General features: G+C 49.1%; 1 non-coding gene and 1 pseudogene across 1 annotated transcript; one reads left to right on the top strand and one right to left on the bottom strand.

Moving 5' to 3' along the window:
• Positions 1–730: 730 nt before the first annotated feature.
• On the top strand, positions 731–1,131 carry LOC128571076 (MORF4 family-associated protein 1-like; annotated as a pseudogene).
• An 8,242-nt stretch (positions 1,132–9,373) lies between these two features.
• Positions 9,374–9,479, bottom strand: LOC128571394 (U6 spliceosomal RNA). Its single transcript, XR_008375816.1, has one exon. It is a non-coding gene; the product is annotated as a U6 spliceosomal RNA (small nuclear RNA).
• Positions 9,480–12,456: the final 2,977 nt, after the last annotated feature.

Below are 12,456 nucleotides of genomic sequence, written 5' to 3'. Positions count from 1 at the left end.
AAGGGAGGCCCAGGAAGCAGGTGCTCTCCGTGTTGACCCATTGGGCACTCAATTACATGATCATTGAATAAGTGAATTATTAATCACCTACTATGTACCTGAAGCCATGCTGATGAATAAGATGGTCTTTGCCCTCAAGAAGCTTGTCATCATGTGGGCGTATGGAATTATAGCACACAGTGGCAGTTGAGGGGAGCACAGAGGCCTGGGGCTGGAGTGTGGGACATCTAGTTTAGCCTAGGTCATGGGTTCCTAGGTTTCCTGGAGGAGGTGGCTTTTGAGCTACACTCTCAAAAGGACAAGCTGGTGTGGGTCCGGGGACATGGGGAGAAGAGGGAGAGGAGAGGAGGCCGTTGTGAGGAGAGGGATCAGCTTTTGTAAACCGGGGGGATAGGGTGTGATCAGGAAATGGTGAGTATTTTAGGACAGCTCAGGCATTTGAGAGGTGGAGTGGAACTGGGAAGGGGGTCTGTGCACAAAGCTCTAGGCCCCTGACAGGCACTCTCAGTTGTGTGTTCACTTCCACAACTTCGCCTGTTCAGAGCCAAAGGCACCAGGATGCTTATAAGGCATCTGTTGGCATATATATGTACACAGACCCCCAATGTCTTCCCTCTCTACAAAATGAGTTGTCCCCTGAACTGTCTGCTTGCAGGGTATTTTACTCTCATTTCTCTGAAATCTCATTTTTGTTCACCGCTTCTCTGCTGAGGCCATCACTACCGTGGTTATGAGGCAGCAGGAGAAGACACAGCCCCTGGACACCATCGAGTTGGCAGAGGGGGAGGAAGCGGGGTGCAGGAGCCCAAGGAAGACTTCCAGCAGTTTCTGCTACCTGTCATCAATAAGATGCGTGAGGACATCTCATCTTTCACCCATGAGCACCTGTGAGTGCACGTAGCGAACAGGAGCACGTTGTGGGAGATGGGCGATACGCTCATCCAAATAAACACCCAGGTGGAGGCCTCGGAGGAGAGCGCTGCGAATCATCTTCAGGACCCGAATGATGGCTTTGAGGGCAGGGGGACCAAGGTGTGTGAGAAGGCTGAGAAGAAGGCGAAGGAGATGGCGAAGATGGCAGAGATGTTTGGGGAGCTGGTCTGGCGAATAAAGAAGAGTGGGTTGTTATGAGCAGCACAGGTGGTATACAGCCGATGGATTCTGGTCAACTGGCGGAGATTGGCGGACACCCTGGAGAAGCCGAAACCAGAGGACCTTTTGTTTTCTCTTTTTTCCTCTGTCTTACTCTGTCCTTCACTTATAGTATGTTTCTGCTATGGTCTGTGGTTGATGACCTCAATATGAGTTTGTGATTGTTAAATCCTGAAATCTCCACCTTTAGTTCATCTGCAGGTAGCCCACTCCCTCCAACCCCCACCCCATAGCCAGCCCTGACTCTAGCTGTTAACTCTCCCTTCTTCCCTCTGGCCCACGTGGACAGTAAGCTAGGACCATCCCTGGGCACCCAGCCAAGGGAGGATTTGAACTTGGGCCATGCAGGTGGGGCTCTGCTCTCCCCCTCTTTTCCTCCCTGTCCTCCCATACAGCTTCGCTTTATACCGGGGCAAAGCATTGGCCACATATGAGCCAGAGAAAGAGTGCAAAAGCCGGGGAGAGAAATACAGAGAGAGGGAGCAGGCACACTAGCTTTGCCATAGCCCAGTGGCTAAATGGCAGTAAGCTCTTGATGTGACAACTTCCTCAACCTCTCTTTTGCTAGCCAACTTGGCTGCCAGGTGCAGGTGGAAGTGGAAGAGCCAGGGGCCTGATTTCTCCCCAGAGCCTCCTGAGTGGCTGCCTGTGACCCCATAAAATTGTGCAGCCAGCTCTGCCTGGCTCCCAGGGTTGGCAGCGCCCAAGATCCCTGCACTGGGTGGGAGGGAAGGCCAATCTAGGCCTCTGCAAGGTGGGAGGGGAGGCACACTGAAGCCTGCGAGGGAAGCCTAGTCCGCTATGAAGAGGGGAAGACTTGTATGGCCAGATGGGTCAGGAGAGGCCATCTGGGTAACCCAGAAGTGTTCCAGGGGGAACACGAGGGCCAGAGCAGTGGGCATCTCACCTGATTTCACACAGGGTGCTCATTTGAGAGCTGGGGTCAAAATACCAGTTCTCTTTTTCTCTCCCTTAAGATGGGATGCCTGCTTCTGGTTCCCACCCGAACTCCCAAATCTGACTCTCAGCTTCCTTGTGTCTTCCCCTCCTTGTGAAACCGTGCATGGCTCCCCATAGCCTACTGGGTTAACCCCCAAGTCCCTGTATTTGCCTGTAGGGCTTATTGCATATTTTCCAGCCCATCCCTCCTCCGTGGCCAGTCTCCCCCTGTGAACCATGTCATGGTACCCTTTGCCATGCTGTTCTCCACCTGAACACTGCTCCTCCTCTCCATTCTCTTCACGGAGAAGAAAACCCTGATTCAGCCACCCCAGACAGAATCAATCACGTCTGCCCCACAGTTAGACTTCACCTGATCTCTGTTTTAGCCTTCCCTATGCACCTATAAAATCTTTAAGGACAAAGGTTACATTTTGCTCATCTTTAAACGTCTCACAACCTTGAGCACAGTTCTATACATGGAACAATTGTTCCTTAATGTTTACTGAGCAAATGCCTACATGCATGCATGAATGAATGAATAACAAAAGAAGCAATAGTTTGGATGCCAGGTCCTGTGCTGCCTCAGGTGCTTCCTATCCCTTACTTCTTTGAATCTTTGCTATAACTTGAGTGGTATGTAAATAGAAAGCGGAGGCTCAGAGTCACCTGCTTCAGGCTACAGAGCTAGAAAGTGGCAGAGCTGGGATTCCACACAGAGTCTGTTTTTCATTCACAGGCTGAGAGCACATTTGATTATAAATGCCCTCTGAGGCTGATCTTCCTGGGACTTCTCATGTCCACCTCCAAATCCATCAGCAAGGCACACGGAAAGGGAGTCAGGGGCATGGGCAGAGTGCTTTCCTCACCTGGAGATCCCTCTTGCCTCCCCAGGCGAAGTAAAGCAATATTCTTGCTTGCAGAACAGAACAGAGATTAACCCTGGTATCACAGGGGTCCTGTCTTTGTTTTTACCTCATCATCAGGCTCTCAGATCCTCCCCTATGGTTATCAGGGGCTGTCTAGAGGGTGGTTCTGAACCTAACTCTGAAAGCCAGATTGTCAGAGTTCAAATCCTGGCTCTATTATTTACTAGCTGTGTGGTCTTAGACAACTTACCTGCCCTCTCTGTGCTTAGTTCCTCATCTGTAAGAGGAAGTATCTATAAGTATTTGAAGTATCTACTTTGTAGTGTTGCAGCGCACTCTGGAGCAGTGACTGGCTGATGGCAAGTGCTGTGTGCATGTTTGCCGTCATTATCACCCACATCATGTTCCTCCTCGGAGATGCGAGCCTCAGAGGGTTTGTCTTCTCTTCCTGAAAGGAGTCATCTCCATTTCCTTCTGTATGTTCTAGGTTGTTCCCCTAAATGCTCTGGGCCTCTCATGTAAGACAAGGAAGCAAAATTGGGCAGGGAGAACAGCTAGCTCCAAGGAATGCCAAATCAAAGTGACTTTTGTGGTGACAAATGCTTAATAATAACTTTACAAATCCACTTGAATTACTATGAATAACAACCCTCTTTTTTTATGTGTGTGTGTATGGATACCATTCCCGTCTCCCAGAGAGCACACAGCTACAACCCTGAAATCTACCCAAAAGAATCATTACTGGGAAAACAAACTAAAAATAAGCCCAAAGGAAACTGTGCCAGCTCAGAAGCAGTTCTTAGGAGGTGGAGGCGTTCAAGGAGCCTCTTCTGTTGCTTCTGGGATAATAGTTTCTAATTTTTTAATCTGGAGTTGCTTTGAGGGTGAGTCCTGCTCCCTCTGCCCTCTGTCTAGGCCGCTGGGTCATCTTCAGTAATGCTGCCTGGGCACCTGGCCTCTGTGTCATCGTCTGGTGGCCCAAGGAGGAGTGTGGCAGGTTGGAGTCCCTTTCTGATCCCTGAAGCTGGCTTGTTACTACCCTGTTTCCCTGAAAATAAGACAGTGTCTTATTTTAAGGTGTGCTCCCAAAGATGCGCTAGGTCTTATTTTCAGGGGACGTCTTCTCGTTCCTGTAAGTAGGTCTTACTTTCGGAGGATGTCTTATTTTTTGGGAAACAGGGTATCCTGCGGGGCCCAGGCTGCTTCCTTTTCCTGTCCTGAGTGGGTTGGACTCCCTCAGAGTCCACTGCCCTCTGCAAAGGGTCTCTGTGTCCCAGACCATCTCTTAGTGCTTCACAAACAAGTCCTCAATTCCTTCCCAAGGTGAGTTCCATTTACCAGGTAAAGAAAAGGGGCTCAGAGAGGCTGAGTTACTGGTTCAAAGACACACAGGAAGGAAAGCATAGACCTGGAACTAGAACTCAGGTCAGGTCTGCCTATGCCAAACATCATAAATGTTCCTCTAGGAAGCCTTGTATGGAGGGGCTTGGCTTCCCTTGGCCCTATGTGGAAGGGTGCAGGGGACATGTCACAAAGTTGCCCGTCGGATGGAGAATCCCAAGGCAGGGACTGTCTTCCCTTGTGTCTCTCAGGCTGGGCTTTCTACAAGTCCGGGAAGGCTGAGTCTCCCCATCAGAAAGAAGAGGTCCCAAGGGCAGGAATTCTGCTTAGCTCAAGACTTCCCCACACCAGGCTGTCTCCATCTGGAAGAAACTCTAGGGCAGGGGCCCTGTCTCCCCTTTCAGAGTGGGGGCTGCCTCAGGAAGGGCCGGCTGTCCCCCATCAGCTGTGGGGATCCCTGCTGGGGGCTGTCTCCCACATCTAACCAGGAGCCATCTGCCCTGTCCTCTGGTCCCCCTTTTCCCGCTCCCAGCTGACTGTGGACAGCCAACTGATGCGAAGGGCATCAGGATAAACATGGGGCTCCCCCTGGCTGTTTTTCTCCTCCCACAGAGATGAATGCTTGTCCCTGGGAAGGCTGATGGCTTTCCTTCCCAAGAGTGCCGCTGCTGCAGCTCCTCTTGATTGAAATGTGTCCCTGTGGTGACAAGGCCAGCTCTGGGGACTGGTGGCTGCCCATTCCCCCTGCCTGGCCTACAGACTCCGTCTATCCAGAGAAGACAGATGACGTTATTCCAAGCCTACATGATGCGACCAAGGTCAGAGTGAAGTATTTAATTGGAATGTCAGGGGCTGGGGCTTGGTTCTGTGGGGAGTGATTGATTCTCAGCGGTGCTTGTCAAGGTGCAGCCACGGCAGGGAGTGGAGACCCAGGGGACCCTGTCAGAGACCCTGGGGAGGCCAGGGCCGTGGGAAGCTGACAATTCACTCCCCTCCTGCAGTGAGGACACCCAATAGCTTCTTCATCTTTCTGAGGTTATGCCTCATACAAAGGAGAAATTGAGGCACAGTGGATGGGATACAATATTGGGTTGAGGATACTGGAGCTCTGAACTCCAGGCTTCAGTTCTACCCGACAGCTGTTTCCCTCCTGCTCCTAATCCCTTCTCATCTTCTGACTGGTCCTGATCCCCTCCTTGTGCTAAGAAGTTGGCTGCAGGGAAGGGGAGTGGTTGTCCCAGTACACAGAGAGGATATTGCCCATCCTACAGCTGCTTTCCTCTGGCTCCAGCCTGCTGAGGACTAGCAGGATGGGCATAGAGTTTAGGAAACACCCCCCCCCCCAATCTATGCCTGGCAGGAGGCAGGCTCTTCTCATAGTCTCTAGAGACTAAGAGGTCACTCTCATGGGGGGTGGGGGCCTGAGACTGAAAGCTGGGCTTGGTGCCACCCTGTGAGCTTACATCCTAGAGTTGTCCTGTCGCAGGAGAGGAGGAAGAGTTGTGTGTTGGCAGCAGGCAGGGCTCTGTCCATCCTGCCTCTTGTCTGAGGAAGCTGACTGCTCGGCACTGCTGAGAGAAGGAGGCCGGGCAGGGAAATAGGAGGTGTCCCAGGTGTAAAGAGCTGTGGCAAGTGTGTGTGCTCTCTTCGTCCAGGTGTAGAAGTGAATGGAGGGAAGAATAGGCTGGGGAGGGGCCAGGAGGGGAGACTAGGCTGCAGAGAGGTGACACACATGAGCTCAGCCTAGAGTGACACCTGCAGGGAAGGCTGAGGGGTCTGCAGCTTGGATCTGAGGTTTGGGCTGACTTGAGGAGAAGGTGGGATCAGAGGCCTGGGCTGATACAAGAAGAGGACAAGTTCCTGGGTAGGAGGAAGCCCTAGAGGGCGCTGCTATCTCTGAAGTACATTCACTGTTTTACATGTCGGTCACAGAGGCCTGGGTGTAGGGCAATGCGTTCTGTTATTGTGAACATGGTCACCATCATTACTGCTGTCACCCTTATCTCAACTCTCACCACCATCACCGCCATAATCTCCAACATCAGCATCATCACCACCATCACAATGGTCACCATCATCACACCTCTTATCACCACCATCACCATCATCACTATGACCCCATCCCATCATAACCACCATCATCACAGGTCTCATCACTACCCTTATTGCTCTTGTCATCATCAACATCATCAATCTCATTACTACCATCATCATTAGTGTCCTTACTACCACTGTCACCATCGTAACCATTATTACCATCATTGTCATCACTATTGTCACCAAGCCCATCATTATTGTAAGTCATCAGTCGTCATCCTTGTCCTGCCCTTCATACTTGTTGGATGTTTTACAATTTATTCCAGTGTTTGGCAGGGGCTGGGCTTGAACCCGCCACCTCCGGCATATGGCGCCGGTGCTCTACTCCTTTGAGCCACAGGTGCCGCCCTTACAATTTATTCCAAAGCACTTCCTTCTTCTAATAGAAAATTAATCAGAAGCTTGTAAAGCATCCAGCATTTCTCTAGTTAGCTCCATTTCACAGAAGAGGCAACTGAGGCTCAGAGAGAGCAAGTGACATGCCTGAAGTTAAATAGCATGTTTATGGGCAAACTGTTCCTAGAACTAAGGTCTCATCTTCTGGTCCAAAGTTTTCCCTGCTACCCCTAGCTGCTGTAGAATCACATTATCCTCCTTATCCTGCTCTTCTTTTTTCTACTTGGCATTAGAACAAACTCATGAGTCTTTCTTGACAAGGAAGACTTTAGCTTTGATAAAACAAGAACAATGTTGACTATGGTAGGACAAGACTAGATGTATGCTCATGGGCAAGTCTCTTCTCCTTGTGGGACTCCTATGTCCTCATTTCCACAAGTACAGTTTGGGGCTTGTTGAAGTCTAAGGACCCTTTCTACCCTGCCAGTCTGTGATGGTGCCTTAGAAAAAGAGTCATAGAAACAGAGAAAAAGATAGAAAAAGACCAAGAGACAAAGACATAGGCACACCTAGACCAAGGTAGAAACCCAGAGGGACCTTCGAAGACCTAGATGAAAGGCTCATTAAGATCCAGAAAGTGCTCAGGACCCCCACTGGAGTTTCAGAGGGATGACTGGCTAAAACGTGGGCAGCCAGTGCATCCTTGAGGTATTTCTGAAGGGCTTTGGCTGAGTGTGGGCAGCAGGCAGCTCGTGTGTGTGTGTGTGTGTGTGTGTGCATGTGTGAATATATGCAGGTCTGCACGTGTGAATTGTGGGCTGCAGAATGTTCATGTTCAGATATCAAAAACGATGTTAGGGACTCCTCCTATGGATTTCTGCCTCCCTACTTCCTGGCCATGGTGATGGCAAGGTTGCTGATCTGGCTGCTTTGGTCTTGACACAGAAAGTCCAGAGAATTGGAATATGGAGAAAGTGGGGCTATAGGTTTAGGCTGTTCTCATAAGGAGGCAGTGGAGGCGAGGGAGTCTCCACTCCTTGGAGAAAGTTGGAAACAACTTCTTCCCTTCAGTAAGGATTCCTTATCTGCTTGAAGCCACAGCAGCTCTGCAACACTGGGCTGGAGATTGGGCTTGAGCTCAGCCCAGGTGATCACGCAATGACCTTGAACAAGACTTCTACTCTTTATCTACATGAAGAGGTATGAATGTTGAGTCTGGGAAATGACTTTCTTTAGTGACTAGCCCTCATTAGTACATTCTGTTCCCCCAGAGCCTCTGATTTATGAGAAGAAGGGCTAGGACTGCCTCCGTTAGAATATTCTGGCCAATACTGCCAAGTACTTAGGGCAACTTTCCATCATCTGTGCAATTCACAAATATAACTTTATAATTTCCTTCTTTAGAACCCATCTATGGTTTCCCATTGCCCTCAGTCCAAGTGCTTCCTCTAAGGCACTGAGGATCTGCTGTAACGCTAGACCTAGAGGTCTAGGCCACTCGCTGCCCCCATCAATCTCATCTCTGTAAACCCCCAGGCCTCCCTGGATTTCAGCTGGCTGGACCTGGGTTGTACTAAACTCGAGAGCAGCCAATCCCACGGCTCCAGAGGGAATAGAGTTCATGGAAGAGTCCAGGAAAATGAGAAAGAGTCAGGGCCTTAAGGGGTTGTAGTCAGCACCAGTTTACGGGAGGTATAAGCCATAAGGTCCAAGAAGGGCCCTTATTTCTGGGAGGCTTTGTTGAACTTGAACTCTGCTGAAGGATTCCCCAGAGGTCCCTCATTCCCTGGTGAGAAAACCTGGCTCACTCTCGTCTTGCCGATGCACTCCCATTAATAGAGGGAGTCCACTCTTAGGACCAAGCAAAGCGATACTGAAACCCTTTTCTCCTGCTTGTTTGGCACCTAGTTTCTCACACTCACTTCTTTCCTCTGGTTTTGCACTGATGCTGTAGCCACAGAGGACTGTGCTCTCTGAATGCTCCATGCTGTTGAGCTGCTCTGTGGTTGCGGTTCCCTTTGTCTGGAATGCTGTCTTCCACCCGTTCTGAGGACACTCATTCTTCAGGTTGCCTCCTCTGGGATGTTTTCCTGACAACACCCTGCCTTACCTACAGGGTAGATCACTCCCTCTTAGGCCCCCGATGCCCCTGCAATTAACTCACTTGGTTCTCATCTGTCTTTCCCCATAGACTGAGACCTTGCTGAGGGCTGAGACCACATCTTTCATCTCAGTATCCACAGCTCCCTGCTCCCAGTAGCAGGCATTAAAGTTGTGCTGAACATTCAATGCTGAATGTCTTTGATCACTGATATAAAAACATAGGGAATGTGGGAGGAAGACCAGGTTGGGGTGGGCTGGGAGAGAAGATGAGTCGGGTTTGGACAGGTTGAATTTGGGGTGCCTGTGGACAGGGACATGGAGGTGCCCAGGAGGCAAGGGGCATATGAACCTGGATCTTGGGAGAGAGGTTTGGGCCAAAGAAAGATATGACAGCTGTCTACTTAGGGGTGATAGCTGGAGGTATGAGGGTGTATATATGTGCTTGGGAGAAATAATAGGGAGAGGAGATAAAGAGGCTGAGGAAGGATGGGCTTGAGGAGGAGAGACTCCCTCTTCCCTGGCTTTTCTCCACCCACCTGAGCTGGGGGCAGGCCTCTGGTTATTCTTCCATCCTTGCACAGTAGCCACGCTAATCTTCTCTGTATCATTTCAATGTTATGTATGTGCTGCTGAAGTGAGCACCTGCCAGTCATTCTAGAGGCAGATGGCCATAAGTTTTGGCAGAGGAAGGTGCTCAGGATGAGACTCTATGCTCCTTGGACCATCTCTTACTCTCTAGTCTCTAGGTTTCCATGGGTGACTATTTTCCTCATTAACAAACATGCAGATAAGCCACTGAGTTTCTTTGGATCACCCATGTGCCGTAGCATTCCCTTCACTCCTCCCATGGGGGTGGAAACCCCCAGGAAGCGAGGGCCCAGCTTCACTGCAAGGCACCACAGGACTGCAGAAACGCGATGACAGTAGGGGCAGACCAGGGTGGGAAGGGCTAAGGCCAGGCTCAGAGGCTGGGGTAAAGGGTGGGCCCAGGGTGAGTCTCTTCAAAGCCTGAGCCCTTGGAGAATAATGGCCACCATTTATGGGCTACCCTGTAGGTGCCAGGCGTGGGGGCAAGCATGACATAGCATTATCTCTTAACATTCTTTTTGGTTGGGAGTTTACCCTGTTTTGCAAATGAGGAATCTAGGTTAAAAGAGGAAATACCTGTCCCATAGTTATGCAGCATTGTTGAAAAGCCACCTTCCACATTCAGACCTCTAGGACTCCATAGTCCACGTAATCCCCAAAATGTTGCCTTGGGAGGGAATGTTTCACAGGAATGGGCACACTTGATCCATCCCAGCAGTTCTGGCTGCAGGGAACAGCGCTTGCCTGGTGTGAGTTATAGCTGCTGCCTTTTTCTTCCTTGTGGTCGTCATTAGTGCTGGTATCCAATTATTTCCAGCTGTTCCCATATGGTAGGATTGCTCTACCTGGTCCCTTTGAGTGGGGTTTTGTGTTAGCTTTGACTCATTACTTTGTGAACAGAATTTGCAAGTGTCACTTTCAGACCATGCACTTAATTGACAAAGTGAGACCCTCTAGACTGGCAACATGCGTGATGTTCGCTGTTCCATCACTCTGGAGTCCAGGGATGAGCTTGAACAGAGCCCCCTGCTGACAGGTGATGGGAATTTAATGTGAACAAGAAATAATGTGTTTTTCAGCCACTGTGATTTGGGAGATTATTTGTTGCTGCAGGGTAACAGACCCTATACTAACTGAGATATAACTTTTCCTTGTTGCTAGAAAAAGTCATGTAGGCTAGTTTGCTTCTAAGACTCTGCTCTGGCTGGCCCCAAGACCATCTCTCCCTGAGTACTTTGTGCAGAAGGACCCCAGGGTTTGTGGAAACAAAGCCAAACAGAAATCCAGGTGCTACTCTGAACGCAGAGACCCAGAGCCGAGGTTTCTGAGAGCTTCCCAGCTCCCTGATACTGCTGTCAATACCTGTAGGTATTTTCACAGTTTATAAAGGCCATTCGTGCTCATGAAGATGCCCAGTCTTAGAAATGACTCCTTTGAGGGAGACACAGTCATTCCCATTTCACAGATGGGCAGAGTGGAAGCCAAAGAAGTTAAGGGCCTTGGCCGTGGCCATGTGGTTCTTTGAACAGGGCTAGGAATGGAATCCAAGGTTCTTGGTTCTAGTTATTTTGGGTTTCCCATACCTAACAGTAAGGGATTCCTAGAAAATAATGCAAACCAGAGAAGAAGTCTTAACAGAATCAGGGAGAAAGGCCCCTATGGACACATAGAGTAAGAGTCACAGGGAAAAGCCCAATATCATTCAAGGGTTCAAGTGGGGGAAATTAGAGGAAAGGGAGACCAAGATATCAAGGCAGTGCCTGTGCAATCTGCAAGGACCCTGGAGGCCATCTCTGTGCTTCACCCTTACCCACTATGGAACTTGGGGCAAGTGACATAACATTTATGTGCCTCCATTTCTCTAACTTGGACTTTTCCTAACAAATGAAAACAATGTAATGTAATTGTATGTGCCCTTATATTAATCCAAAATAAAATAAAAACAGATATTAAATTAAAAAAATAAAATGAAGTGGAGATAATTATAGTGCCTATCTCATACAGTTGTTATGGGGATTAAATGAGACAATATGTATGAAACCACTTAGAACAACGCTAGGCTCTTCTAAGCGCTACATAAGTGTCTGACATTATATATCATTACCATCCCCATCCTGATCACCATGGCGATCTTCATCGTCCTCCTCATCACCATCTTCCACAGCATCATCACTTTCATCATCATCGCCACCATCATTTTCTTCATTATCATCACCACCACCATCAACAATCCTCACCTCCACCACCATCACCACCATCCCCTTCATCAGTACCATCACCACTACCATCATAGCCCTCATGGTCATTATCTCTACCACCACCGTTTTTATCATCATTCTTATGACATTGGACAAGTCACTTTCACTCTCTGGACATCAATTTCCTTGCCTGTGAAATGGGAACAGTAAACATCTGAAACTGTGTGATAATTATAGATAGAGATTATTGAGTACCTACCCTGGGGTTGGTACCATTCTAAGTTCATTATAAATCTTATGAGCCTCTTCAAGATCAGCCGGTAAATAGCAGAACTGGAATTCTAACTCAGGCCAACTGACTTCAGAGTGAGTCTCTCAACCATTACCCTATAAAATTTATAGGGAGTCTGAAGCTTCCCAGGTGGTGATGAGTTGCATGTGCAAGATCGTGTGCAATGCTGCAAGATGCACGCAGGGCCTTAGATGAATAAACTGTGTTTGTGATAATGTGCAAGCTATGTGGGTCCATGAATACTCAATGTCTGTGTGTGCACATGTAGGTCTGTCTGTAAGTGACATGCTATTTAAAGAATATGCAGTCATGTGCTGCTTAATGAACAATGGGGATACGTTCTGTGAAATGCATCGTTAGGCACTTGTCACAACGCCCAGCTATTTTTTAGAGATGGGTTTTGTTTTGTTTTGTTTTGTTTTTTAGAGACAGAGTCTTACTTTGTTGCCCTCGGTAGAGTGCTGGGGTGTCACAGCTCACAGCAACTTCCAGCTCTTAGGCTTAGGCGAATCTCTTGCCTCAGCCTCCCAACTAGCAGGGA

Source organism: Nycticebus coucang, chromosome 18 (genome assembly GCF_027406575.1).
Source record: "Nycticebus coucang isolate mNycCou1 chromosome 18, mNycCou1.pri, whole genome shotgun sequence".
Classification (NCBI taxonomy): Eukaryota; Metazoa; Chordata; class Mammalia; order Primates; family Lorisidae; genus Nycticebus; species Nycticebus coucang.
Note: the sequence above shows the minus strand (reverse complement) of the source record. Positions and strands in the feature narration are given on the sequence as shown.